The sequence below is a fragment of the Callospermophilus lateralis genome, chromosome 17, assembly GCF_048772815.1.
Source record: "Callospermophilus lateralis isolate mCalLat2 chromosome 17, mCalLat2.hap1, whole genome shotgun sequence".
NCBI lineage: Eukaryota > Metazoa > Chordata > Mammalia > Rodentia > Sciuridae > Callospermophilus > Callospermophilus lateralis.
In genome coordinates, this window is record NC_135321.1 from 16,404,203 (window position 1) to 16,431,961 (window position 27,759).

Consider the following 27,759-nt stretch of genomic DNA (forward strand, 5'->3'; position numbering starts at 1 on the left):
TCTACATTTATGGAAGATTCCAAAGTTAATCCTAGTTTGGGAGTGGAAAACAGAGAGGGTACCCCAGGCTAACTTGAATTCTCTTCAAGGGTCACACCGCCAACTTTTCACCTTGGTTTTGAGCTCACTTTCCTGATTCAACTCAGAGGCAAGGCCTGCCAATCTGCCCATCTTAAGTTTCCTTCTCCAGTCACCCTGGGGTAAGATCATTCTCACTCTTAAATCAGAAGTGCTGTGTCTGTCCTTCTTCCCAGCTTCACCCCAGAGAGCTTTGCTTTTCTGTTTGTGGTCATGAGATGGCAAACGTACAGTGTGGAAATGCATTCTCAGGTTCTGGTAGTTAAGAATCTCTCTGACCAGGAATCAGCCCTAAGTATAGAAGGTGAACCCCATCTGGGAGGTAATTTGCTCAGTGTAGTTTGCCATCAATAAATCCCAACCCCCTGGAATCGTGACTGCCACATAATGGCTTCTCAATCATTGAAGCCATGTAATACAAGGTTAAATGCCTAGTTATTGCAATTCTAATCATCACTGATCTGAACCACCAGACAGCCTTTATTTTCCTGAACACATTCTTTGATGGCCCTCACATACAAATGCTGCTGCCAACCTCTTACTAATAGGATGTACTTCCCTTGGCTCTGGGAAAGGATTGGTTTGTTCTAAACCATGCACACTTTGAATTTCCCTTCTGGTGATTCACTTGGCGTTAGTCCTGCTTTATTATCTCACAAATTGCTAATTGGACCCAGAAAGGTCTTATCACATTCATCCAGCACATAAAACCTTCTACCATTTTCATTTTGTCTATTTCTGGGAAGCAAATCGAGCATACAAGCTGCTCACATTCTGAGCATTGAAAACAGAAATCCATGTAGTACATTTTCTGGTCTGGAATACCTGCCGCCTATTTTTAGCTCAGCCCTCCTGGTGCATCAAGGCCCAAGCCCTTGAAGTTGCTTTCCTTATACATAACTGTGATTTCTTCCTTCAGAGAAACTCAAGGCATTCTTGTTTTCATTCTTCCATCTCTTCTTTACAGTTTTGCTTCCTGGGGTTTTGGAAATAAGCAATTCATAAATTTTAAATTTTGCACCATTTTGAGCAATTTCATGAAATCTTGTACCATCCAGTTTTGTTGTACGTGACTCATGAATCATCCCTTTATCCAGAGTATCCACATTGTATGTGCTACCCACCCAATAGTCACTTGTAGGTATCTTGGTTGTCAGATTGACTGTCACAGTATTGCAATGCTTATGTTCAAGTAACCATTATTTTACTTGAAGTACAATGGTGATACTGGAAATTGAGATAGGCCAAAGAAAAGCTGTAAATTCTTCCTTTAACTGAAAATGTGAAAGTTCTCAATAATGAAAGAAAAACCCCCCCACATGCTGAGGTTGTTTAAATCTATGGTAAGAATGAATATTCTATCTGTTAAATTGTGAAGGAGAAAGAAATTCTGTACTAGTTTTGTTATTGCACATCACGTTGCAAAAGTTATAGCTACAGTGTATTATAAATATTTAGTTATGATAGAAAAGGTACTAAATGATAAGGTTTGGTACTGTCTATGGCTTTAGACATCCACTAAAAGTCCTGGAATGTGTCCCCCATAGATAAGGTGGGAGCACTGTACAGGATAGTGGCTTGAGACCTGAGTTTGTTTATTACTTACCTTCTTAACACCTATCCTTTTTCCTCATTTTAAAGATTTCTGGAGGGCTGGTTGCAAATGGTTTTAAATCTGTTTTTAATTGAAAATTTTATTGAGATAACTGTACATTCATGTGCAGTTGTAAGAAATAATTCTGAGATGGCCCAGTTTCCTCCAAGTTTGCTCAGTTTCCTCCAATGATAAAAATTTCCAAAACTATAGTATAATACCATAACCTGGAAATGGATATGGATACAACCTACTGATCTTATTCAGATTTCTCCAGTTTTACTTGTATTTGTGTGTGTGTGTGTGTGTGTGTGTGTGTGTGTGTATTAAAATATATAGATACAGGGGCTGAGGGTGTAGCTCAGAGGTCATGTGTGTGCTTAGCATGTACAAGCCTTAGGTTCAATCCTCAGCACGCACACACAAAATTGGTAGTATTTATCACATGTAGGTTCCCATGTCTCCCACCATAGGTGAGATAAAGCCCCAACACCATAAAGATTTCTTGTATTACCCTTAATAATCACATACACTTCCCTCCTGCCCACCCTCTTCCCTGGCAGCCACTAATCTGTCCTTCAATTATAAAACTTTATCATTTCAAAAATATTATGCAAATAGAATCAGAAAGTATATAAGCTTTGGAGAAGCTTTTTTCCCCCCACTCAGCACAATTCCTAGAGATTCTTTGTGTGTGTGTGTGTGTGTGTGTGTGTGTGTCACAAGTTCATTCCTTTTATTGCTGATGTGTGTCCTATGGCTCATCTAATTATTCACCACCTGAAGAATATTTGGGCTGATTCCAGTGTTCACTGTTATGAATAAAACATGTGTGTACAGATTTTGTATGAACATAGGTCTTCATTTCTCTGAGACCATTACCCAGGACTGCACCCTCTGTGTTAGATGGTGGCAGCATGTTTACTTTTTAGAGGAATTGCTCACTCTTTTACAAGGGTAATTGTGGCCCTTTACACTCAAAGCAGCAAGGGTCAATGGTCCAATCTCTTCCCGTACTTGCTGGCACTTGGTATTATCATTATTTTTTTCCTGTAGCCATTCTGATATGTGTGTTATAATATCTTAATGTGGTGTAATTTGCATTTCTCCAATTGCTAGTGATGTTCAACATTTTTTTATGTGCTTCTTTGTTAACTACACCTATTCTTTTTTGGTTGCATTCATTTTGTAATTGGACTGTTTGTTCTTCGTGGTTGAGTTTTGAGAGTTCTCTATATATTCTAGATACTAGTCCTTTTGTTGGTTTACAAATATTCCCTCCTAGTCTGAGACTTGTCTTTTTATCCTCTTTCTGTGAGCTTTCACAGAGCTCATGATTGGACCTTTTGATAAGGTCCAATTTATCAGTTTTCTGGCTTGTGCTTTAGTGTTTCTTGGCTGGCCCTAGATCCTAATAATATTCTGTTTTTCCTATAAGTTTCTAAGCTTTATGTTCTAACAATGAGTTCTATAATTCATTTCGAGCTGGGTTTTGTAGAAGGCATGAGGTTTAGATTGAGGTTCTCCTTATGCCTATAGATATTCAATCTTCCAATACCATTTATTGGTAAAGCTTTCACCTTTTTTTTTTTTTTTTTAAAGAACACTTAGCACATCTCCACTCACCTAGTAAGTGCTCAATAAATATGTTAAAGTCTCATCCCCTCTTTTGGTTCAGATAAAAGCTATTGACCACTTTTCTGCCAGAGATTTCTCCCAGTGGCTAGGACAACATCAGCCTCAGAGTCAAGCACTGGGATTCTAATTAGGAAAGAGGGGCCCAGATGGACCTATCAGACTAAATAGATACTCAAGCCAAATTGAACTAGGGGTCAAAGAAACCAAGGGAATTTTCATTTTTAAAGGACCATGGGTGTGATTAGGAATGAAGGGACAAATCTAGGTGGGCTGTTGTTCCTAGATTGCTCACATTCTGAGCATTGAAGAATTTAACAGAAATCCAGAGGTAAAAGAAACAGAGATTCTTTGAAGTCCAAGTCTAGCAGTTCTTAAGGATACGTTCATGCCTTGAGGGTAAACATGGCTCCTAAGGTAGCCAACTGCCACCCTCGACTAGTTCCACTAGTGACTAATTTGCAGCTGTTAAGAAACAACAGAGGATTTACCTCTTTGGGGCTAAACAGATTTGACCTGATGGGGGTACACTTTCTGTTAATCTAATTTCAACCTAGATGCTCTGTAGACAAGAAAGAATAACGACACAGCAATTTAAAAACTGTGTGGCCATCCAGCAACAGGCAGGGGGCATAGCAGGTCTCTAGCGAATATATTTTGGGGGTGTAGGAAAATAAAAGCAGATAATTAAAACCTTCTTGCAATGCAGTTTTCATATCTGGGACAGAATAACTTGAGATTACAAATTTGTTTACATAACAAAACGTGTGGTAACCTCCTCCAAACAGCTACTATTAATCCAATGAATGTTCCAGAGAGGCCCGGTAGCCAGACCTCACTGATGATGGGAAGGGCAGAGGTCACACTGGCTCATCTCTCAGCACATGGCAGTGGAGCCTCTTGTCAGCACCACTCCAGAGCTGACAGAGGGAGTAACACAAACATTTGTTTTGTTTTTAATCACAAATCCTGCTGCACCACTTCTGCCAAATACCAGTAACCATCCTGGGTGGACAAGATGCTTTAGTGTCCAGGCTGTCTGCGGCCACTTTACTCAGTCTATGTAAGTAATCAAAAATGAAAGTTGTTATTAAATATTTGTAGGTCTGAAACTCACTATGTGTCTGGATTATTTGGTTAGAAATGCAGACTCTAGAATCTCCGTCCAGTTCTACTGAATCTGCATCTTAACCAAATTCCTAGGAGATTTCTATGTACACTGAAGTTCCGGAAAGCATGGTCTACTGAGTATAAAATCTTTCTCAGATTGGAAAAGCCCAAGACAGTAGTCGTATCCTTCACTGTACATGGGATCACCTGGGAGCTGCCTGAACATGCCACTCCCTCACCCCCTGCCACCACAATGCAGGGATTCCGATGTGATTAGGTCTGCACTGTGGCTTGCACATCAAGAATTTTAAAAGCTGCTAGGTGACTCTTTATCCATTTAAAGTGGAGGACCTTTTTGAACCAAGCTTGGTAACTTCTAAACACACAAATGCCCAAGCCCTGTCTGGGAGGTCCTGATTCTGATACAGAAGTTCTAGGGTAGGGCTAGGGGATGCACTTTTGGAAATCTCTGCATAAAGGAGCCCAGGAGTGGAATGCAAGGGTTTTCCTGGAGGCTCTGGGTTCTACCCCTGCTGAGTAGGACTTCAGAGATGTAAAGGCCATGCATATCTTGAAAAGCTTTCTCAGGGATTCTGGAGCCCTTCCCCTGACTTCCCACAATTTTAGCCAAGGAACAAAGCATCCAATTAGTCAACACTAAACTTTTCTAACAGTGGCAAACGGTATTCTTTCCATTTAAGATGTTTCTGCCCTGTATATATTCCTGAAAGATCTCACATTCTACAAAATCTCACACTTAACATACTAGGGCTTCTGGGGAAAATCCAAGTCTCTGCAGGTCATTTAGGAAACAGACCATTTTAAAACCATTTAAAACAAAACGTACTGAGGAGCTCACGTGGGCTGCCCAGGGAGATAGCTCAGAGGGCCTAGTGGCTGCCAAGGCAGATATTAAAAATATACAACAGAGAAAAAAATGCTGCCCACGCACTAGTCAGAACAAGCTGGAGGTTCTGAGACCTTGAAAGCAGAAGTGTTTCTCTGGGCTGTCCTCGCTGCTGCTGTTGAGGTGGGCCTGGGAGGCAGTGCAGCCTGCCCTTCGACACCCAGGCCAAGAGTGAGCTGCTTAGGCAAAGGATCCCTGGGGCAGGCTCTACTGTAAATTTTGCTAAAGTTTACATCTTGAAAGGGGCCTTGCTGCAGAGACAAAAGCTAAGTTGAAAGCTTTGTCCTTTCCTTCTCAAGATTCTAGAATGCATTCCAGCTATTTAGGCTCTCTCTGCTCAGGAGATGCTGCACACAGACCAGGGCAGCAACATGACCGCATTAGCACGTTACAGGGACCCTGTGGCAGCAAGGGGGACTGCTTTGAGGAACCACGGTTGCCTTCTGCTCAGGTGGCCCAGGTTTGCTTTGAGTCCTCAGGGCGGTTTCTTAAAGTCAAGGCCTGGATTATTGGCATGGAATCACGTAAGGAGACGAAGACCTCTAAATTCACCCCAGATTTTCTGAACTTGCATTTTTCATAAGCTATCTGGGTAACAAAGCTTGGAAACCATAGGTTTAATCATGCAGACATGGAATGACTACTATAATTGGAGGCATTTATCTACAGAATCACAGGAGTATAGAATCAAGGAAGGTTAGGGCCTGACCAGCATAACTCCTTATCCTAAGAGGAAAAAAACAAAAACAGGAAACGAACAAACAAACAGAAACCCCTCATGATTTGTATTCTTTGCTTTCTGCTTGGCCCGCTATAAACTCAGCTTGTTCTTCACCTGTCCGCACGACTGAAATAAACACAGGCCCTGATTTATTGTAACTAATCCAAAACAGGTGTGCCATTTGCAGCTGAGTTTTATTTTGAGGAGTAGTGTAGTGACAGGAATTTGGGTGACAGCAGGAGAAGCTGGTGGAAGGAGGGTCACTTGGCTGCAAGGGTGGGTTTTTGTGCCTGTAGCAAATCTCTTACCATGGTCTTTGGTTGAAGCAGGGTGCCAGAGACATGCTTTGGGGGTCACTTTTTTTTTTTCCATGAGTGATGATGATCTTGCATCTTTGAAATAAGCTGGAAAAATATTCAACTAACCAACTAAATGATAAAGCTGGGGTAATTCAAACAGTGTGGTAGGACCCCCCCAGTATATGAATAAATAAACTGAGTAGAGAGTACAGAATCAACTCCAGTATTGGAATTTGGTTTATGACAAAGGTAACCTTTCAATTTTTAGGGAAAAAACAACATCTCCAATGCTGCCCCAATTAGCTATCATGAAGAGAAAATGCCAGTATATCCCAGTAGACCCCAAATAACTTTAGATGAATTTCTGGGTTAAACATAAAAAATAAAATTATAAACTCCTGGCCAAACTACTAATATTTTTATGATCTTTAACTCTAGAGAGAATGCCTTCTTGGAAATTTTTAAAAATGAAGAAGAAGGGCTGGGGATGTGGCTCAAGGGGTAGCACGCTCGCCTGGCATGCGCGGGGCACTGGGTTCGATGCTCAGCACCACATAAAAATAAAAATGTTGTGTCCACTGAAAACTAAAAAATAAATATTAAAAAATTCTCTCTCTCTCTCTCTTTAAAAAAAAGAAGAAAAAAAATTGCATGATTTTGATATCTAATTAAATTTTTTAATATAAAAAGGAATATCAAATCAAGAGAAAGTCACATAATGGGAGAAATATGTGACAGTAACAAATGTAACAAAAATTAATTTCCAAAGTATTTTGTAAGCAGATAAGAAAATACCCTGGAAAAAAATATTTAAAGGTAAATAAATATGAAGTTCACAGAAGAAACAAATGGTCAATAAACACAGAAGATGCTCAAGTTCATGAGTAATTAGGAAAATGCAAATTTAAAAAATATAATAGAAAAAATATTAAGAAATATAACAGAAAAAAGAAGGGTGATAATATCAAGTTGAGCTTTTGGGGAAATGGGGACGATGCCAGCAGGAGTGTAATTTAGCAGTATCTTTTAAAAATAAGACCAGTATCACCCATGACAAAATAGTTTCATTTCTCAATATCTATTTCATTTTTTGTACTAGGTATTGAACCCAGGGGTGCTTAACCACTGAGCACATCCCCAGCCCTTTTTTATATTTTATTTAGAGACAGAGTTTCATTAAGTTGCTTAGGGCCTCGCTAAATTGCTGAGATTGGCTTTGAAGCTCCTGCCTCAGCCTCTTGAGCCACTGAGATTGCAGATGTGTGCCACTGTGCCCTGCTGTTCTCAGCATCTATTTTTAAGAGATATTTCTTTCCTCAAAGGAAGATTGTTTTAGTCAGCTTTTTCACTGCTGTGACTGAAAGATCTGACCAGAACAATTGTAGAGGAGAAGAGTTTATTTGAGGGCTCACAGTTTCAGAGGTCTTAGTTCATAGAAGACCAGCTGCATTTTTTCAGGCTCAAGGCAAGGCTAAACATCATGGCGGGAGAGTGTGGCAGAGGGAAGCAGCTCACAACGTGAACAGGAAGCAGGAAGAGAGACTCCGATAGCCAGATATAAAATATGTACCCCATCGCCACACCCCCAAAGAACCACTTCCTCCAGTCACACCTCACCTGCCTTCAGTTACCACTCGGTTAATCCCATCAGGGAAAAATTAATGGTTTAGGTTAAGGCTATAGCCCGATCATTTCTCCTCCAAACCATCTTGCCTTGTGTCACACGTGAGCTTTTGGAGGACACTTTATACCCAAACCATAACAAAGAGGTCAAGCACAAAGATCTCCAAGGCCTGTGAATCCTGAATTTTGTATCAGCTGTCAAAGTGAATATCAATATTAAGTGGAAGAAAATATGGCTCTCAAGACAAGGAAAGACTTTCTAAGCATAAAAGGGGGAAATGGACAAATTTGATGATGTAAGAATTTGCATAACCCCCACCAGAAGCAGAATTGAAAAACTGAAAACTAGGAAAGTGTTTGTGGTGTACAGGCAAAGAAAATGATGTAAGAAAAGGTGGTTCCCTTAACCAAAAGTGTGCAAAGGGATCAAAAGGCAATTCACAAAAGGATGTATAGATACACCATAAGCTTATCAATTCCCATTATCCTTCCTTTTGTCCTTTCCTCTCTTTCTCAATTTTCTGATATTGTTTTGAAAGTATTAATACAACTGATAAGACTGTGAGGAAACAGGTTTTCTCCTACACTGCTGATGGAAGTGCAAATTGCTATAACCTTTCTGGATGGCAATTGACACTGTTTACTAATATCTTCATAATGTAAATTTCAGCCCAGTTATTAACCTAGTGAGATGATCAGAGGTATAAAGAGATTCATCTGAACAATGATATTCTTTTGGGGGGTAGTCCTGGGGATTGAATTCAGGGGCACTTGACAACTAAGCCACATCCTGAATCCTATTTTGTATTTTATTTAGAGACAGAGTCTCACTGAAACAAATCACATATATATAAATTGTCTCTTCCTTTAAGAAAGTTCCATGGTTTTATGGCAGAAAAATTAAGATATTTGCCTGTGATCACATCATTTTGTCATTGGCAGACCCTGGGTCAAATTCCTGTTCATGTTTATCAATTTAATGCCTTTACAACTATTTGTGATTCTAGAATAAGTCAATCAGTCTTGAGGTCATTTCTTTTGTTCTTATTTAGAACAACTGGCAATATATTTATAATATTAAGCAAAAAATAGTTTCTACTTTCCTCTAGTATCTACTTTGCAATCTTCACTCCATTTTACTGAAAAAGATAGTTTATATATTACAACACTATAGCTTTTCTAAATCCTTTAAGGGACTACCCAAAAGCTAGCAAGGGGATGTTTTTCTTTGCTATCTGAGAGGATGGTATGAACATGAACAGAGTGTAAAGTTAGATGCTGGATAGAGCCTCCCTGAGATCCAAGGGCTCTGAATTTGTGTTAATATTACACAGAATAGAACCAATCAATATGGGTAAAATCTCCTTTATTATCATTTTTCTATATTCATATTCCATGAGACTATAGTATATGAGGTACTCAATCCCCACAGGTGGAAAGCAACTCAATTATGGCAAGTAAGGTGGAATGTTTGTGTCCCCTAAAAACTCATGTTGAAGCCCTAACCTTCAAGGTGATGGTAGTAGGAGGAAATACCTTTGGGAGGTGATTATGAGCAGATGAGATTATGAACACAGGGTCCCTGTAATGCAATTAGTGCCCTTATAAGAAGAGGCACTGAGAATTTGCTTCCTCTTTCTTGCTTTGCCATTTGAGGACATGGTGAGAAGGTGGACGTCTGAGAGCCAGGAAGAGGATCCTCACTAAGAACTGATTAATCTAGCAACTTGATCTTAAATTGCTCAGTCTCCAGAACTATGAGAAATCAGTGTCTTTTGCTTAATTAAGCCTCTTTGTCTCTGGCATTTTGTGATAGTAGCCTGAACGAAGATTTAAGGTCACACTCAGAATCCTAAGTAATTATATTCAGAATCCCAAGTCATTTGGGATTCGGTACACAAAGGTAATAAACTATGAAAAGGTCTCCTTGTAGTCTCAAATATCTTTCCTGTGTGCTTCTGTGAACCAGAGGTTTCACTGCACTTGGATGACATTTTAGTGAGGCATCTTTCTGAAATAGAATTGTTGTTTACCAAAACCAAGCAATAAGTCACAAATCCACTCAGTCCATTGTATGTATAGTCAGAAATCCCAAAGATGGAACCATTCTGGGAGGGCCATTTTCAGATCACCATTTCAACTTCTATACCTGGTCAGAAGTTTGCGCTGATGGTGGGGGAAACAAGAGTTGTCATCATCTACCAAGAAATAATAATTCATTGAGTGTTTGTTCCCAGTGCTATATTAAAGCATGACATTGGCTATTTCCTGCAATTCATAGAACACAATTGTGAGCTGGTAATAGGACTCTAAGAGGCAAAATAACTTGCCCAGGGCACATCTATTTTAAGATGCAAAACTGGGATTCAAATTCCATAAGGAATTCAGACCATCACAGAACAAATGAAAGTTGGTAGAGATTATGACACCACTGAATTTTGACTGAGAGTAGAGTCAGAATCATTCAGGCAAAAAAAATCCCATTGGCTAGCTCCAACATCTGGACTATTTTTGAATTTACCTTATTGTTTCTGAGGCAGATGCTAATGATTCCCTATCCCATAGCAACTTGGTCCACCTGAGAGTTTCCAGCACCTGACAACTCCCCAATGCCCGAGAACCTTCTTCATGTCCCGGGAGGTTGCTTGGCCACACTGGACAGTGCATCTGGAGGTCAGGGAAATTCTTAACCTGTGTGTGTGTGTGTGTGTGTTGGGGATGGGCAGTTGGTAGATAATATCTCAGCATGTCCTGCTCATGGAAGGATTCTCATGCCAGTGCCACACAACATATAGGGTCCCCATGTGATCAGACCCCTGTTGTCCTCATAAGCAACATATTCATTCATGCAGAAAACTTGCTATTTTCTCTATCTCACATTCCCCCTCTTTCTCCATGCTTCCCAGGATCATCTCCCAAACAAACTAACTGTGTTCAAGTTCTTGTCTTGGGTTGCTTTTTTGGTGGAAACTCAAATCAAGACAACTTCCTAAGGCTTCCCACGAAGGTTGAATCTCCAAGGCTCCAGAACACTGAGGGTAATTCCTATACAAGTTTGACCTTAAAGGATTCTGGCCCAATCCTGAAAGATTTCACTGCACTTTCAAGACTTAATCTCCTGCATGACCACCCTGTCCTGATTCATGCTGTCCTCTGTAGTCCTGATAAGTAGTAGTCCTCACTAAGAACTGATTAATCTAGCAACTCTTTATTTAACTGAATTTAGAAGCTTTGCTGTAAGTCACTCTGGATTTGATTGACAGTATACTGGTTTGTCCCCCTGCTAGACTATAAATTCTTTGTGGATCAACTTTTAGCTTTATTGAGCATACCTAGTACCTGACAGTGAGAAAAACTCAATAAATGTTGAGTTGAAAATCATCATGGGATCCAGTGGGTTCACATTGTAAAAGGGATTTAAACTCAGCAGTTGGGACATCAATTTTGTTAACACCATAAACAACAAACCACCAAAATAAATATCTAACTGTATTAATTTATTTTAAACTATATAAAGGTATAAATATGGAACAGTAGTTTATAAAAGTCTTAGTGACCATTCTAGGGTGTAGGTCCACCAGAATTAGGATCTGGAAAGTTAGCATATAACCAGCTCAAAACTCAGATTGAATAAAACCCCCAACTCTAGAAAAGCAAAAATGCTAAATTCCTTTTCCTTGTGGAATTCAGGCTGCAAAGTGTGGATAAGAGAGACATCTCAACAGATTTTCCATGCCCACTTAACTGTATCCTAAACAGAATAATGCCCCCCAAAGACATTCTCATCCTGATCTTCAGAACCTGTGAATATGTTACCATACTGAGCAAAAGAAATGGGATTCAGTTATTGATCTTGAGATGGGGAAGAGTTTGGATTATGCAGATGGGTCTGTGTAATCACAAGGGTGAGACAGGTGAAAGAGGAAGATAGAAAGATTTGAAGGACTACTCTGTTGACTTTAAAGATGGAGGATGAGACCATGAGCCAAGGAATGCTGTCCCTCTCTAGATGAGCTGGAAAAAGAAAAGGATTCTTTTCCAAAATGTCTCCAGAAGGGACACAGCCCTGCTCATACCTTTATTTTAGCCCAGGGAGATCAAGTTGGACTTCTGACCTCCAGAATTGTAAGGTAATAAATTCACGCACTTTTAAGCCACTAAGTTAGTGGTAATTGTTATAGCAACCACCAAGAAACTAATACAGACAGAATGGGTGGTTTGAAAACAAAGTAAACCAAAGTAGGATATCCTTCTTCAGCATCATTTCTTCAGCTGTCAGACAAAAGAGCCTGTTTGTGACACAGACTTTGCAAATTTCAGTGGTCTTTGGCTTGGAAAATCTGAGGTGGAAGAGAAAACACAAGAAAAATGGGAATCTACCTGAAACAGGCCAGCTTAAAGTAAGTTCAACATTTTGGAACCCAGGAAGACTCAGAGAGTAAGGCCAGAATCAAGGTCTCTAGTCAGTCCCTGTTGTCTAGGCCACTATTTAAACTGTTCTGTGTCTGTAGAGTTACTGTTGTCTCGAGGACCTCAGGGCCTGAAGATGCCTATTTGTGGGTTCCAGGAGAAAGCCACACCTGGAATCTGACCCTGGGGGAAATGGGAGGAGAAGGAGATGGTGCAAAGGAAGCAGTGATTGGAGAAGGGGACATCTGAGCAGCCGTCCACACGGGTTCCCGACCTCCACACCACCGACCTCCTGGGAGGGAATTCTTGGTTATGGACAGCTGTCCTGTGCATTGTAGGATGCTTGGCACCACTCCCGACCAGTAGAGATCTTTTCCCTCACCCCACCCCAGTGGTGACTATCAAAAATATCTCCAAATATTGCCAAATGTCCCCTGGAGTGGAAAGAAAGTGAAAATCAACCTTTATTGATTAGCTCTGGCTAATTGGGAAAGAAAAATAGCTTTTTCATTAAAATCAACTTTGTCCAACAGAAATTAATACAAGTTACATATGCAAGTACATCTACAAATTGTGCAACCATCACCATAATTTCATTCCAGAACATTTTCATCATTTCCCAAAGGAGCCCATAACTGTTAGGAGGTACTCCCTGCTAATTAGAAGTCACCTCCAGCCCTTGGCAAACCCTGATCTACTTTCTCTGTGGATCTGCTTATTCTGGACATTTCCTATAAATGGAAACATACAGAATGTGACTTTTGTGTGTCTTATTTCTTTTATTCTGCATTATGTCACCAAGGGTCATCATGGAGGAGCATCTAACAATACTTGATTACTTTTTATGGATGAATAATACTATGATGATGGATAGACCACACATGTTTTTAGCTGTGCATAAGTTGATGGACATTTGGATTGGTTTCACTTTGTGGCTCTTAGGTATGGACTTACGTTTTCAGTTTTCTTGGGTAAATACCCAGGAAAAGAATTTCTGGGTAATACTTGTGTCACGTTTGGAGGAACCATCATGTTGGTTTTCAAAGTAGTTGTACTACTTTGCATTCCCAACAACAGTGTATGAGGCTACATATATAATTTTACATTTTTTTGGAAGCTATATTTTTGAAAAGTACAAAAATACAGGTGAAGTAAGTTTTACTAATATATTGGATTAACCCAACTTAACCAAAGTATTATTTCAACATGTAAACAATATATGATCATTAATAAGATACTTACATTGTTATGTCTTCAAGTCTGGTGCTTGTTTTACTCTTGTGATATATCTCAGTTTGGCTGCTAACTACTCCGTGGGAACATCTGATCTGTATTTAGAATTCACAAAATTAACAGTTGAAAGGGTAGATTCATATGCCCAGGTTGTTCCCAACTGATTTAAAATTTTCCCTAACAGAATTACACATTTTAAAGTTTACTGTGCATTGATTAAAATTAAATAAAATTTAAAGTTTAGTTCCTTTGTAGGCACATTTCAGATGCTTGCTAACCACACCTAACTAGGGGCTCCTAGGTTGGTTAGGCCAGCTCTTAGTCATTTTGGTTTTCATTCTGGGTTTTTTTATTGAAGGGGGAGGGTACTGGATTGAACTCAGGGGCACTCAACCACTGAGTCATATCCCCAGCCCTATTATGTATTTTTTGTTTACAGACAGGGTCTCACTGAGTTGCTTAGTGCCTGACTTTTGAACTTGCGATCCTCCTGCCTCAGCCTCCTGCGCCGCTGGGATTACAGGTGTGCACCATCACACTTGGCCTCATTCTGATTTTTTAAAAGTCCAATGCTTTTCTCTCGTGCAGCTTATCCAGTGATGAGCTGAAATTCGCTCTCTCTTTAAAAGTAGACCTTATTTTTCAGAACATATTTTAGTTCACAGCAAAACTGAACAGGAAGTACAGAAAGTTCCTGCACCTCCTGCCCCCACATAGGTACAGGTACCCCCATTGTCACAATCAATCACCTTATATGACATCACCATCACACAAAGTCTATAGTTTACATCAGACTTGGTGTTGTGCATGCTACGGGTCCCCACAAATGTGTTATGACTGTATCCACCACTAGAGTCTGTAATTCTGTTCTAAACGGCTCTTTCCTTTGTGCCTTAGATTCCCAGCCAAGGTCTGCTGGTTTGGAACAAGAGGCAAACAGCAGAAATGATCACCTGGGAGCCCCTCTGTCCTCTCAACCCCTGCAGACCTTATTTCTAATGACCAGCTCTGGCTGAGGCAGCCCCTGCTGCCAGGGCTTAGGTGTCCCAGTTGGCATCCTGGCAGCCCCGCTGCTTGTTGGGCAGGCTCCACTGTGTCTCTTGTATCACTTTAAAAACAACATGCCACTCTGCCCTGGGGTCATCTATCAGGTTACCCACGAGCTATAGGACAAAAGAGGACACATTCCAGTCATCTTTGAGGTCACAGGTTATTGGGCTTGGGAAATCAGATACGGAATAGCCGTGGATGAATGTGGTGGGGAGGGATGTGCGTGTTCTCATGGGTTTTCATCACAAGTCCAAGGGCTCATGCCTGCAGGTGAAGAAAGAGCAGAGATCTACAGCCCCGGCCCCTCAGGCTTTGGGGGATCAGATGCCTGTCCTCCTGGGAGCTTGCCACAGTGAGGATTTTGACTCAGTAGGACTCCGTGGTGGGAAGCCTGAGATCCTGAATTTCTAACAAACACCAGGGATTTCCAGAGACTACACTTTGGGTAACAAGGACTTAGGGCTTTCCCCAGTGTTCAGCATGCCCCATCCTCCCCAACCTTCCTCTGCCACACTCCGTTGCCCAGTGGCTGATCAGAGCCGACACGTTCTGAGTGGAGATGTGTGCCAGGGACTGTGCTAAGCCCTCTGCTTGGGTTAACTCATTTCATTATCTCAGCCACCCTGTGAGATAAACCCTGCTCTTATCCAGGCTCTTCAGCGGGAAGCAGTGACGTCTCGCTTTGAGCAGAGTTCAACCCACTGGAGGCCCTTGTCTCTGTCCACAATGTGGAACAGCTTTCCTAATGCCATTTTAGGCCTGAGCTCTGTAACTTCTTTTGAAACTAAAATAAACTCATGGATAAGTGGGCTTGCCTCGGGTGAAGGGGATGGAGTAACTGGGTGGCTGGGGTGGGAGGGACATATATTTGTCACTATATACTATTATGCTGGATACCTTGTGGATTTTGTACTCTGTGTGTATAAATTAATGAATAGTTTGAAAGACAGTTTGTCAAAAAAAAAAAAATTAGCCTGTAGCCTTCATAGTTAAAACTTATCACCAATAGCTGGGCTTTTCTCGGGCCTCCATGTGGGGCATTCAGAATGAATCACTGTGGAGATACAGGGGAGGGGGGCTCTTTTGGACCCTGGTGGTGCACTTTGCTCCTCTGGGAATATGCAAAACAAGGCTGGCCTGCAACCTCCCACCAGATGATAAATGGTGCAGTTGCTACCTGGTTGACAAGGGCTTTTCTGCAGTAGGTAGATTATAGGAGCAGTTTGCTAAGTGGATAACAATAGTAAAAATGATGGTATTCAAAAGCAGATATGAGAATTCCTTCTTTCAGACAGCTTGGCAGGAGTCTGAAATCCCAGTGTTTCTCTTCTGTGATATTCCACATTAAAAAAAGAGGAGAAAATTGTATTAACCAAAAAATGTTTGGCCTTAGCCATTGTGGGCACCCCAATGTGATTCAAACTTTAATGCCATCTTACTAATTGAAGCTAATGGCTGTGATCATAAAAATGTGAATTTTAACATGAATTCTAAAGCAATGAAGGTTAATTAATTCCAAATCCATCTAGCAAGCAGTGAAGGTAATTGTGAAGAAAAGTTTACAAAAAGAGGTTCTGGCCTAACTGGTTTTTACTGTGTAGATAAGCTTCCAATTTAATGAGTCATAGTGAAGAATGCCCTTATTGGAGTATAAATTGGCTTAGGGGAAGGCCAGGGCCAGTGTGACTGGAACTTACATAGATGATACTAGGAAGCTGGTAGGGCCTATGGAGTGGGGAGAAAAGCCACCAAATGCCAAACAAGTCACGTGTTTCTGCTATATTTGAAATAGCTTTGGACATCTCTACCCAGCCTCCAAAGGAACCACTAGTCCAAATGTCTTAATTTGCTTTACACATGTGGTGAAGCACATATAACCACATAGTCCTGTTCCTCTGATCACGCTTGTCACTCACAGAAATAGTATAGGCACATGTGCACAGTACGTCACACAGAAGTCACTGGAATAAAACCCAGCCCTGCTCTCAGGTGTGAGGATTGCTGCAGCTCTGCCTGAGGGCCATTTTGAGTCCCAGACTGCAGACCGCAGGAATCACACAGGGTATGGCAATACTGTCCTTGTGCTACTGAGGTCACTGCTAGGAGATGGCCATCACCTTGACCCAGGTGACCTCAGGTCTTCTGGCTCCCTGCCTTTGGAACCAGGGGCCTGGTGTGCCATCTTGCAGGACACCATGCAGCCAGGCCCTCCCTTGGCTCTTGCTGCCTCCCCAGCAACAATCCTCCAAGAAGCTGGAAGGAAAGGCAACCCAGAGTTTTCCTTCTCCTTCATCCCCAGACCAGTCATCTCGTTCTTATGGGGAGAAGCCAGACTCCCTTTGTCTCTGATCATCCAACAAGCACTCATTGAACACACACTGAGTATTATGCTCCTTTTTACGCCAGGCATGTGCTGTGGCCTCAGCTAGTGATGAGTGGCAGAAAGACAAAGCAGGAGGGGAAGCAGAGAGGGATGCTACTTCAGGAAGAACAGCGAGCCTCTCTGAATCTTCTAACTGCTCTGAAAAGCCTCTAAGTTCCCCTCGGTTTGACCAGGAACCTGACAGCTTGGAGAGCAGCTGATTCTCCTCCAAACCCCTCCCAGGTAGAGAGGGATAACCTTCTGATTAATAGTGTCAGAGCAAGGAGAGTCAATGGGAAACGCAACCAGAGTGTAACAGCCTTCAACTACAAGGGGATGGGAAGATGGGTGGGCAGGGTCATGTCTGCAGCGGGGCTGACTCCACCAGTTCAGATTTCTGCGTGCTGGTCCCACAGGAGCCATCTTGCCCTCAAGAGGACTCACAGGAATGGCAATGGGCAGCACAAAGATTTACGGAAAGCAAGAACGTTTAGAGCTGCTGGACATAGTAATCCCACATCCGATCCTGGCCTTTTTTAAAAAATTATTATTAGTTGTTCAAAACATTGCAAAGCTCTTGACATATCATATTTCATACATTTGATTCAAGTGGGTTATGAACTCCCATTTTTACCCCGTATACAGATTGCAGAATCACATTGGTTACACATCCACGTTTTTACATATTGCCATCCTAGAGTCTGTTGTATTCTGCTGCCTTTCCTATCCTCTACTATCCCCCCTCCCCTCCCCTCCCATCTTCTCTCTCTACCCCATCTACTGTAATTCATTTCTCTCTCTTGTTTTTTTTTTTAATTTTCCCTTTCCCCTCACTTCCTCTTATATGTAATTTTGTATAACAATGAGGGTTTCCTTCCATTTCCATGCAATTTCCCTTCTCTCTCCCTTTCCCTCCCACCTCTCGTCCCTGTTTAATGGTAATCTTCTTCTCTTGCTCTTCCTCCCTGATCTGTTCTTAGTTGCCCTCCTTATATCAAAGAAGACATTTGGCATTCGTTTTTTAGGGACTGGCTAGCTTCACTTAGCATAATCTGCTCTAATGCCATCCATTTCCCTGCAAATTCCATGATTTGTCATTTTTTAGTGCTGAGTAATAATAATATGAATGTCACATTTTTTTTTTTATCCATTCACCTATTGAAGGGCATCTAGGTTGGTTCCACAGTCTAGCTATTGTGAATTGTGCTGCTTGAACATTGATGTAGCTGTATCCCTATAGTACGCTCTTTTAAGGTCTTTGGGGAATAGTCCGAGAAGGGGAATAGCTGGGTCAAATGGTGGTTCCATACCCAGCTTTCCAGGGAATCTCCATACTGCTTTCCAAATTGGCCGCACCAATTTGCAGTCAGCAATGTATGAGTGTACCCTTTTCCCCACATCCTCGCCAGCACTTTTTGTTGTTTGACTTCATAATGGCTGCCATTCTTACTGGAGTGAGATGGTATCTTAGGGTGGTTTTGATTTGCATTTCTCTGACTGCTAGAGATGGTGAGCATTTTTTCATGTACTTGTTGATTGATTGTATGTCCTCCTCTGAGAAGTGTCTGTTCAGGTCCTTGGCCCATTTGTTGATTGGGTTATTTGTTTTCTATTGTTTAATTTTTTGAGTTCTTTGTATACTCTGGATATTAGGGCTCTATCTGAAGTGTGAGGAGTAAAGATTTGTTCCCAGGATGTAGGCTCCCTTTTTACCTCTTTTAATGCTTCTCTTGCTGAGAAAAAAATTTTTAGTTTGAGTAAGTCCCATTTGTTGATTCTTGTTTTTAACTCTTGTGCTATGGGTGTCCTATTAAGGAATTTGGAGCCCGACCCCACAGTATGTAGATCGTAGCCAACTTTTTCTTCTATCAGACGCCGTGTCTCTGATTTGATATCAAGCTCCTTGATCCATTTTGAGTTAACTTTTGTGCATGGTGAGAGAAAGGGATTCAGATTCATTTTGTTGCATATAGATTTCCAGTTTTCCCAGTACCATTTGTTGAAGATGCTATCCTTCCTCCATTGCATGCTTTTAGCATCTTTGTCTAATATAAGGTAGTTGTAATTTTGTGGATTCGTCTCTGTGTCCTCTATTCTGTACCATTGGTTCACCCGCCTGTTTTGGTACCAGTACCATGCTGTTTTTGTTACTGTTGCTCTGTAGTATAGTTTGAAGTCTGGTATCGTTATACCGCCTGTTTCACTCTTCCAGCTTAGAATTGCTTTTGCTATTCTGGGTCTTTTATTTTTCCAGATGAATTTCATGATTGCTTTCTCTATTTCTACAAGAAATGCTGTTGGGATTTTGATTGGCATTGCATTAAACCTATAGAGAACTTTTGGTAATTTCGCCATTTTGATGATGTTAGTTCTGCCTATCTATGAACAGGGTATATTTTTCCATCTTCTAAGATCTTCTATTTCTCTCTTTAGGGTTCTGTAGTTTTCATTGTATAAATCTTTCACTTCTTTTGTTAGGTTGATTCCCAAGTATTTTATTTTATTTTTTTTGAGGATATTGTGAATGGGGTGGTTGTCGTCATTTCCATTTCAGAAGATTTGTCGCTGATATACAGGAATGCCTTTGATTTATGCCTGTCGATTTTATATCCTGCCACTTTGCTGAATTCATTTATTAGCTCTAGTAGTTTCTTTGTAGACCCTTTTGGGTCTGCTAGGTATAGGATCATGTCATCCGCAAATAGTGATAATTTAAGTTCTTCTTTTCCTATCTTTATGCCTTTAATTTCTTTCGTCTGTCTAATTGCTCTGGCCAATATTTCGAGAACAATATTGAATAGAAGTGGTGAGAGAGGGCATCCCTGTCTTTGAACCTGGTCTTTATCATTGTTTCTGAGCTCCATCTTTCACAGGACCCCAAACCTCAGGTATTGGCTTGCAAAGGCATGAGCAAATTTTAACCTAGGGAAAGTCAAGGTTCAGAGCAGCAGGTGTGGCCTCAAACCTAAGCAAACTGCAGTCAACCCCTCAGCTGCTCCCTGGTGCACCAATTTCTTCTCTCAGTTACCTTCATCTAGAGGGGCAAGGGCTGGGGGAAACTGAGAACAAGAACAGGGAAGATGACATCTGGCTCCCATCTGACATGTGGCTCCTCCTGTGACATCGTCTTGCCTAGATTTTTTTTCAGATCTCCTTGGACCTCTGGTTTTCTGTGATGCTTTAAGTTCCCACCCTCTTGGTGTGTCACATAATAAGACTGCACCCGCGGACTCTGCCACATGCAGGCTGAGCTCGTTCCAGCAAGTCAGTGTGGCCACATCCTTCAAGTCTCTGAGCCTCTGAGAAGAGGGAGCTCAGAAAAGCCTTGCAGATCTATGACTCATCCAAAGGACCAATTGAGACTGCAGAGACACTCATCCTGGCGATCTCAGGCAGGATCCTCAAGAGAAGCAGAGGCTAGGGAGACACGGCAGGCTGCTGGAGAGAGAGCATTGCCTATCCAGTGGTCATTGCCCTCTGAGAGATGTCACTATCCAGGGGATCATGGCAGGAAGAACAAAGTTCAGAATATGGCCTGGGGTGACAGAGTATAAAATGAACTCTGAACGGCAATGGGGTGCCTAATGTCTTCCCCAGGCCCCTGCAAGCTGAGACTGGGGAGAGCAGATTTTCTACTCGATACAAATGACTAAGTTGTACAGGGGTCCCCATACGGCTCCAGAGATGAGCTAATACGTTTACTACACGCCTTACTACTTACTTTGTGCATCAAGTACTGTGGTAAGCAGTCCCAGTCCGTCAAAGAGCTATTTACAGTAAACCTCTGGGGGGACCCTAAGGGGACTCCCTGGTGCACTCCTAGTCTTCCTGGGTCTGACCAGTTGCCAAATCCTGTCATCCTAATTCTACGAGATCTCTTGAATTAGAAATCTCCCCTCTATATTAGGTTCCGGTGGTTGCCATAACATTACCATAAACTGGGGGACTTCAAACAAAAGAAACTTATTGGAATCAAATTGTGGGCAGGGACTGTTCCTCTGAGAGCTCAGAAGGAGAAACCATTCCATGCTCTTAGCTTCTGGTGGTTGCTGGCGGTTCTTGACGTGCCCTGGCTGGTAGCTGAATGGCTCCAATCTCTGCCACCAACATCCCATGGCCTTCTCCCCTCTGTGCCTCTGGGTTCAGATTTCCCTCTTCTTACAAAGATATCAGTCATTGAATCAGGGCCCAGTCTCATCTAGGATGACCTCATCCTAACTGGATTGTACCTGCAAAACCCCCTTTCCAAATAAGGTCACATTCATACATTCACAGGTACCAGGGGTTGTGACTTGAACAGGTCTTTTTAGAAGACACACTTCAACCCACTCTTCATTTCTTGAGCTACCACCGTAGCCCAGCCTTCCTTAGTTTATCTGGACCATTGTGATAGCTTTTCTTCTAGACCACTCATAACTTTCTCTCCTCGGAGAACATCTGCTGACCCTAAGTCTTGACCACTTCCCGGTACAGAATGTAAGTTCCAAGAAGACAGAGCCTTTGGCTGGTAATGTTCTTTCCCCAGAAGCTGGGACAAGACCTGGAACATAGAGGGCTTTTAACAAGTACCTGTCGAATTAAAGAATGGAGTAATTGATAAATGGAAATGTATAGACAGCATTTTTTGAGGGGGCATACTTACCCCATCTCTTCTCCCCAAATTAGAATGATTTCTCCATTGTCATGGTATTTCTATTTCTATGCCAAACTTTACTGTGTAATAGACTCCTTTTGTTTACCCAGCTGGGGTGTTACTCTGTGCGGTACCTGGAAATAGATGCTGGATCTGGTTCGTCTTTGAAGGCCCAGAACAAACACAGTGCCTATCAATATTTGTTGAACTAAATCTAGTTTAAGGGGCAAGACAGAAACATGAAAAGCCATATTCCCCCACCCCCTCCAATTTACTGCCACCAACGCACTTGCAGACCTGGAGAGGGGGTGAGAGGTGGGGCAGGAGGTAAACTTGCAAATTCTGTAAGTTCCCCTTTTTGCTGATGCTTGAAAAAATTATCTTTCTGAGTCAGCACAGGTATTTTGATACTGCCTTGAGATTTGGGACATTTTTTTTTTTTTAAACCGATGGTTTGAAAACAAGTGCTTTCACATTTACCATTAAACTGATGGGGTTGAGTGGGAGAATGACCAATGCAAGAACCATTTACCCCTTCATCCTTTAGAGTTCTGGTTCAGGGTCTAAATCTGACAACAAGCATAAGGAACTCCCCAGTCATTGCCTCTCCAAAGCAGATGGGGACCATCCAGCTCAGGCATGAATTGGTCTTCATAAAAACACTCTGAAGTGGCTAGCACTGATTACATTGTCTGGAGGGCTGTGTTAGTGACAGGTTGGTGACAAGAGGTAGACTCTTGCTCATCTGAATTCTACTCTCAGGACAGGCTTTGCTTACATACAAGCAGGCCTAACCTCCAGAGAAGAGCCAGGCTCCCTGTAATAATTGCTTTGTTGTTAGAATATCATTCTAGACCTTTCTATTCTCAATTCCATACCACCCAATCCAGTAAGAAAGCTTCACTACAGAGTGTGGTTGCCAAAATGGAGATGGTGGGGGTGGGTGGGAAGGCTAGGAAAAGAGAGGTAGTGGGCTAAATAGTGTCCCCTCAAACCGATGTCCACCTAGAACCTTAAAATGTGATCTCATTTAATAATAAAGTCTCAGGCTACAATTAGTCAAGATGAGGTTATGATGGACTAGTATGGGCCCTAAAGCCACTTACAAAAAAAGGAGGGGACCCACAAAGAGATATATGGAAGGGAAATGGCCACATGAAGATGGGGACAGAGTTTGGAGTGAGACATCTACAGGTCAAGGAGTAGCCAACATTGCCGGGAGCTACCAGAAGCTGGAAGGGGCAAGGGAAGACCCTCCCCTAGCACCTCCCGAGGGAGCCAGGCCTTGGGGACACCTTCATTTTAGACTACTAGCCTCCAAACTGAGAATAAATGCGTGGCATTTTAAGTCAACCCAGATTTGCAGTTATTAGTTACTGAGTGAAGTCTGAGAGAACAATAAACAGTTGACAATACAGAGGGAATTATCAGAAAAAAATTTCATTTCTGCTTCCAGGGCCCTCTTTCAAAGCATCTCTAGACACTGACATAACTTCAGGGGTGAGGTGGACGTAGTGATAGGGATGGTATAGGGAGGGAGATGATGCTGGAGTTATACTGAAAAGAAAACAGATGAAAAGAAAGAGGTTTTTTTGTTTTGTTTTGTTTTTGTTTAAGCAAAGTTGGACTTTATTGAGAGGGAAGTTTTCTAGATTTCTTTCTTTTTCTTCATTCCGAGAATCTTATCTCTGCATGATCATAAAGGAAGCGTGAAAGAGTGTGGGCAAGTGGGCTCTCTCTGCCCCCTCAGAGATGTGCAGAGAGGAGGGAGCTGATGGACAGTCAGAGCCACAGAGGTACCTGGGTCCTGACTTCATTTACCTGACAGTACAATGGTATTAGAGCAAGCTAAAGGGAGCCATGGTTCAGGAGTTCGTTTTAGGACACAGGAGCCCGCCACTCCTTGGCTTACCCATGTGGGGTGGCTCAGACATCAGCTTCCAGGAGAGCAGAACAAGGAAAGAGGAACTATAAGCATGAAGTATTCCCTAAGGATCCCCAAGGATTGGATCAAAAGCAGTTTAACCAGAGAGAAAATTGGCTTATTCTCTGCTCAACCCCAAAATCTCCACATGTGATGGACTGGTGAGGCATGAAGGAGAGAAAAACTCAATTCCAGAGACTAAATAAAGGAATTGCATTTACTCAAACCTCTGAGAAATAACCTGTGTGCGTGCGTGTTCAAGGCACCAGGTGCAAATATCAACTCAGTACCTTCTGGCCTTCCGAGCTTGAGCTGCCAAACTGACCCCAGACATTTTTTTCCTCCTCTTTTCAAAGCATTTCCCCACCAACATGAGCTTCCTAGAAACTTCTTTGTGAATCACTTTTCTTTGCATTTTCAAGGGGAAATTTCCTTTTGATGGATCCCTCCAAAGGGATGCCTGAGTTTTTAGTTTCTTCTCCTCTGTGGTTGTCTCCACATCTCATCCTTCATCTTGAAAGAATTAAAATTGTCTTAAACTGAACCCTTCAGGTACACATTGTAATTTTACAACTCTGTGTCCAGGTAAATAGGACACTGCCACCTTGGTGCCCAGTGCCCTGTGAGTGTTGGTGCAGTTGTGCTAATGTCCTCAGGGTGGGATAAGTTAGATATATTGAAACCTCAATTGTTCATGGGACTTCAGAAATTAAGAAAGATGCTTCCGTCTACTCAAGCTTTTGGCTTAGACCTACAAAAACCAGGACAACCGGAAACCAAGCTATTTGTGAGAAAGAGCATTAGTTCTGTAGAAATGATATATTAACCAAAGCCCAGGACCCTGGGGCATTTTATCCAGGTAGAAAAACAATGTCTCAACAGAGAGAAAGAGCAAGAGAAGATTCTGCCTAAAGAGGTCAAGCCTTCCTACATCTGTTTTGGGGGGGGACATTGGACCATCATCAGTTTGGATGGATACTCACTTCACTTGACAAAATTTTGAAGCACCTACTATGTGTTTGGCATCAAGTTGAACAAGACTAACCCTGTCCTTCCTCTCGTGGTTGTCAATAGGCAGGGAATTTTGTGTCTTCTGTTGCAGGAAGCTGCCTCTGAATTCAATCAGGTAACATTCCTGCCTGCTGGGTCCCCTGCCCTTCTGTCACCTACTGTCCAAAGGGATATTTCCTGTTGATAAAAACATCAAACCCATAGCTTTCCTCTAGACCTTCTGTAGGAGATCTGTAGGATACATCAGGCCCCCCAAACCGTGTGCTCTCCTTATCCTTTGGTAACGAACATCTGTGGCTGGCAATCTCCCTGGTATTTATGTTTACATTCAGATTTTCCAAGTCCCGAATGCCACCATTACTGTATGCTTTGAAGCCCACGCTGAATAGGCAAAGCACTTGTGTAGTAACCGTGACAAATATTTCCTGTTTCTAAAGTTTACAAGAACTTGCTTTGTACAAGATATTATTGTCAGCGTGGTACAGTAATTGCTACTACTTTGGTTTTGATTTTGCTCACAAATCTAGAAACTGTAAAGAGAGATATTGATTTGGTAACATTCTCCTAGAACCTGAGTAAGATTTAATTTTTCCCCTTATTATCCAGACTGAAATCTGCAGTGAGGTTTCAGTCTGTGGGAAGTAAACAATCCCTCTCATGCTCCCTCCATGTCTGCAGTTGACAGCAGGGTTCATTCTGAGGCTCAATGGGCCCCGAGGAGAGGATCCATGGGCCTGCGGGGGTCTGAAGTCCCCTGAAACTATATGCAACATACTGTGTGTAAAAGGAGAACTTCTGAGAAGAAACCATACTTTTCCTCAGCTCTTCAAAGTGATCTGCACCTCACAAAGGGTTAGCAAAGTTGGGGGTCCATGGCCCCTGGTCTTCCATTCTGTGGCTATGATGGTTTCCATTGACCCAGACCAGGTCTGTGAACCCCTGGAGTGCTGCAGGATCTCTTTCAGGATCCACATGCCCACAGCACTTACTACCAGCCATGAAGCTCCTAATGTGTATGGCAGGGAGAAGCAAAGAGACCAGGCAGGTGAAGGACCACGGATCCAGAGGAATGCCCTTCCCCCACCCATGTGGCAACTCCCTTCTACAGCCCAGGGTCTTTCCCTGGGGCCTTCAGTGGCTCTATCTTGGATCAGACACAGCTTGCTATATATCCTTTCCCTGAACGACTCTCACAGTTACTAGACGAGATTAGATCTAGAAACCTTTGCAGTCAAAGGTGCCACAGTCTCTGGCTGGGCACAAATCACGAGTCTCCACACAGCTTGTAGATTCAAACAGCAATTCTTTATTCCCGAACTCACACCGGCCGTCTACAAACATGCTCTGGGGGAATCCACGTTCTCTGCCCAAATCCACTCCGCATGGGCTTCTGTCTCCCAAAATATACTGTCTGACCCTAAGCACTCAAGAGGAACTCAGCAGCAGGATACGCCCTATTCTAAAGGGGGAACACCCTAATCTCCTATTATGCTAAACTGCCCTATTCTAAAGGGGGAACACCCTAATCTCCTATTATGCTAAACCGCCCTATTCTAAAGGGGGAACACCCTAAATACGGATCCTGCCCTGGTCCTTGAGCAAGGTCACCTTTCAGAAGTCCTTCCACTAGACAGCATGGGAGTAAGCTGGCAAGGAATTTGTCATACCTACTTGGCTGATGGCTCCCAGCAAAAGGAAAATCTGGTTCCAAATGAAGGGCGAGGCTTAAACCCCATTTCAATGTTTGTATTGTTTACATGACAGCAGGTCATGGAACACCAAAGCTGTGGAAGGCCAAGAGGTCCCCTCCAACCCTCTTAATTTACTGTGGAGGAAATATACTCAGAGATCTCATGACTTCTCCAAAGCCACTTTCCGCATAGCAGCAGATCCAAGACCAAACCCAGGTTTTCCGAGTCTCAATCCTTTTTCCATCACCTTGGTCCACTTTCACCTTGGCATACAAGTCCTGATCTCAAGATGGAGTAACACCAAATAAAACAAAGCCACCACCACCACAACAAAAGCCACCTTAGACTCCAAAGAAAGACTCCTCTGTTTGCAAGTCTCCCGGTTTTACTTTATGGAAATAAGAACTCTCTCTTTCATCTCCTGTTTACAGACAAGTCAAGATGGCGCCTGGCAAAATGCCAGAGGGAGTGGTTTGAAAAGTAACACCATCGAGCCATTAAGTGTGGAGATTCCTTATTGGTTGACTGCTGTATCTATTTTATGTTAATTAAGATAAGCTGTGTGGAATGTATAAATATCGCTCCGGTCCTACAATAAACGGCTTCCACTCCTGCTGTATCAATCTGCACAAGTTGTTCGTCACCCCCTGGTTATTTTGCTGCAGCCGGACTGCGGCAATCTCCCAATGCAAGAAAACCTAGATGCATGCAGGAAAGAGGGAACGACTTTTCTGATCCAATTTGCTTGGGAGTTTGCCACTAACTGGGCATCTCCTGTGTTGGAATCGGTGGCGTATGACTCTCCAACGATTCACAGGGCCCACCAGGTGTTGAGGGCTTCATATTGCTGAGCCGTCAAAACATTAGCTCCTGCTAATGTGAGATGCACAGTGAACACAGGAAGCTCCTGGCTCTTATGCTAGGGCCCTTCCACTCGAACCACATTACACTGCACACGCAGAGCCCCTTAGCCCTCGGGTGTTGGAATTCCGGAAACATGTCCTTGCTCAACACATCAAATGGTATTTCACAAACCCTAAGACTTTCCCTGGAATTCAAGACAGGATTGTAACAACCAGTTGATGGGAGATTTCTTATCTCCCTGAACAGAATGGAATGAAGACGTGCTGTCCAAATGGCAGGAGTGTTGGGAGCCAGTGTGACCACTGGAGACTTTAGATGACTATCAAACCAGACACAGCGCTCCGCTTCATGATGTGTTATTCTAACAAAGTCTTTAAGTGAAGTTTCTTTCTGGGCAATCAGGCAACTTCTAAAAATAAACTCAAGTTCTTGAAATATTCTAGTTTGCCTTTAAGCTCTCTTTGGCGGGGGACCTGGCTGTCTATTTTTGGTTTCGCAGCCCCAGGTGGTATGGATTTGATCTATCGAATGACGGATGACCAAGTGACGCTCAGCCATGAGAGCTCAGCAGATACTTAGGAAAGGTTATCTGTGGGCGAGGCCACAGCAGCCCA

At 42.4% G+C, this 27,759-nt stretch overlaps 1 protein-coding gene across 1 annotated transcript in view; it reads left to right on the top strand.

Annotated features, from left to right (window-relative positions):
- Alpk2 (alpha kinase 2) overlaps positions 1-27,759 on the top strand; it is a 116,150-nt gene that overhangs the window by 40,363 nt on the left and 48,028 nt on the right. The window lies entirely within an intron of this gene.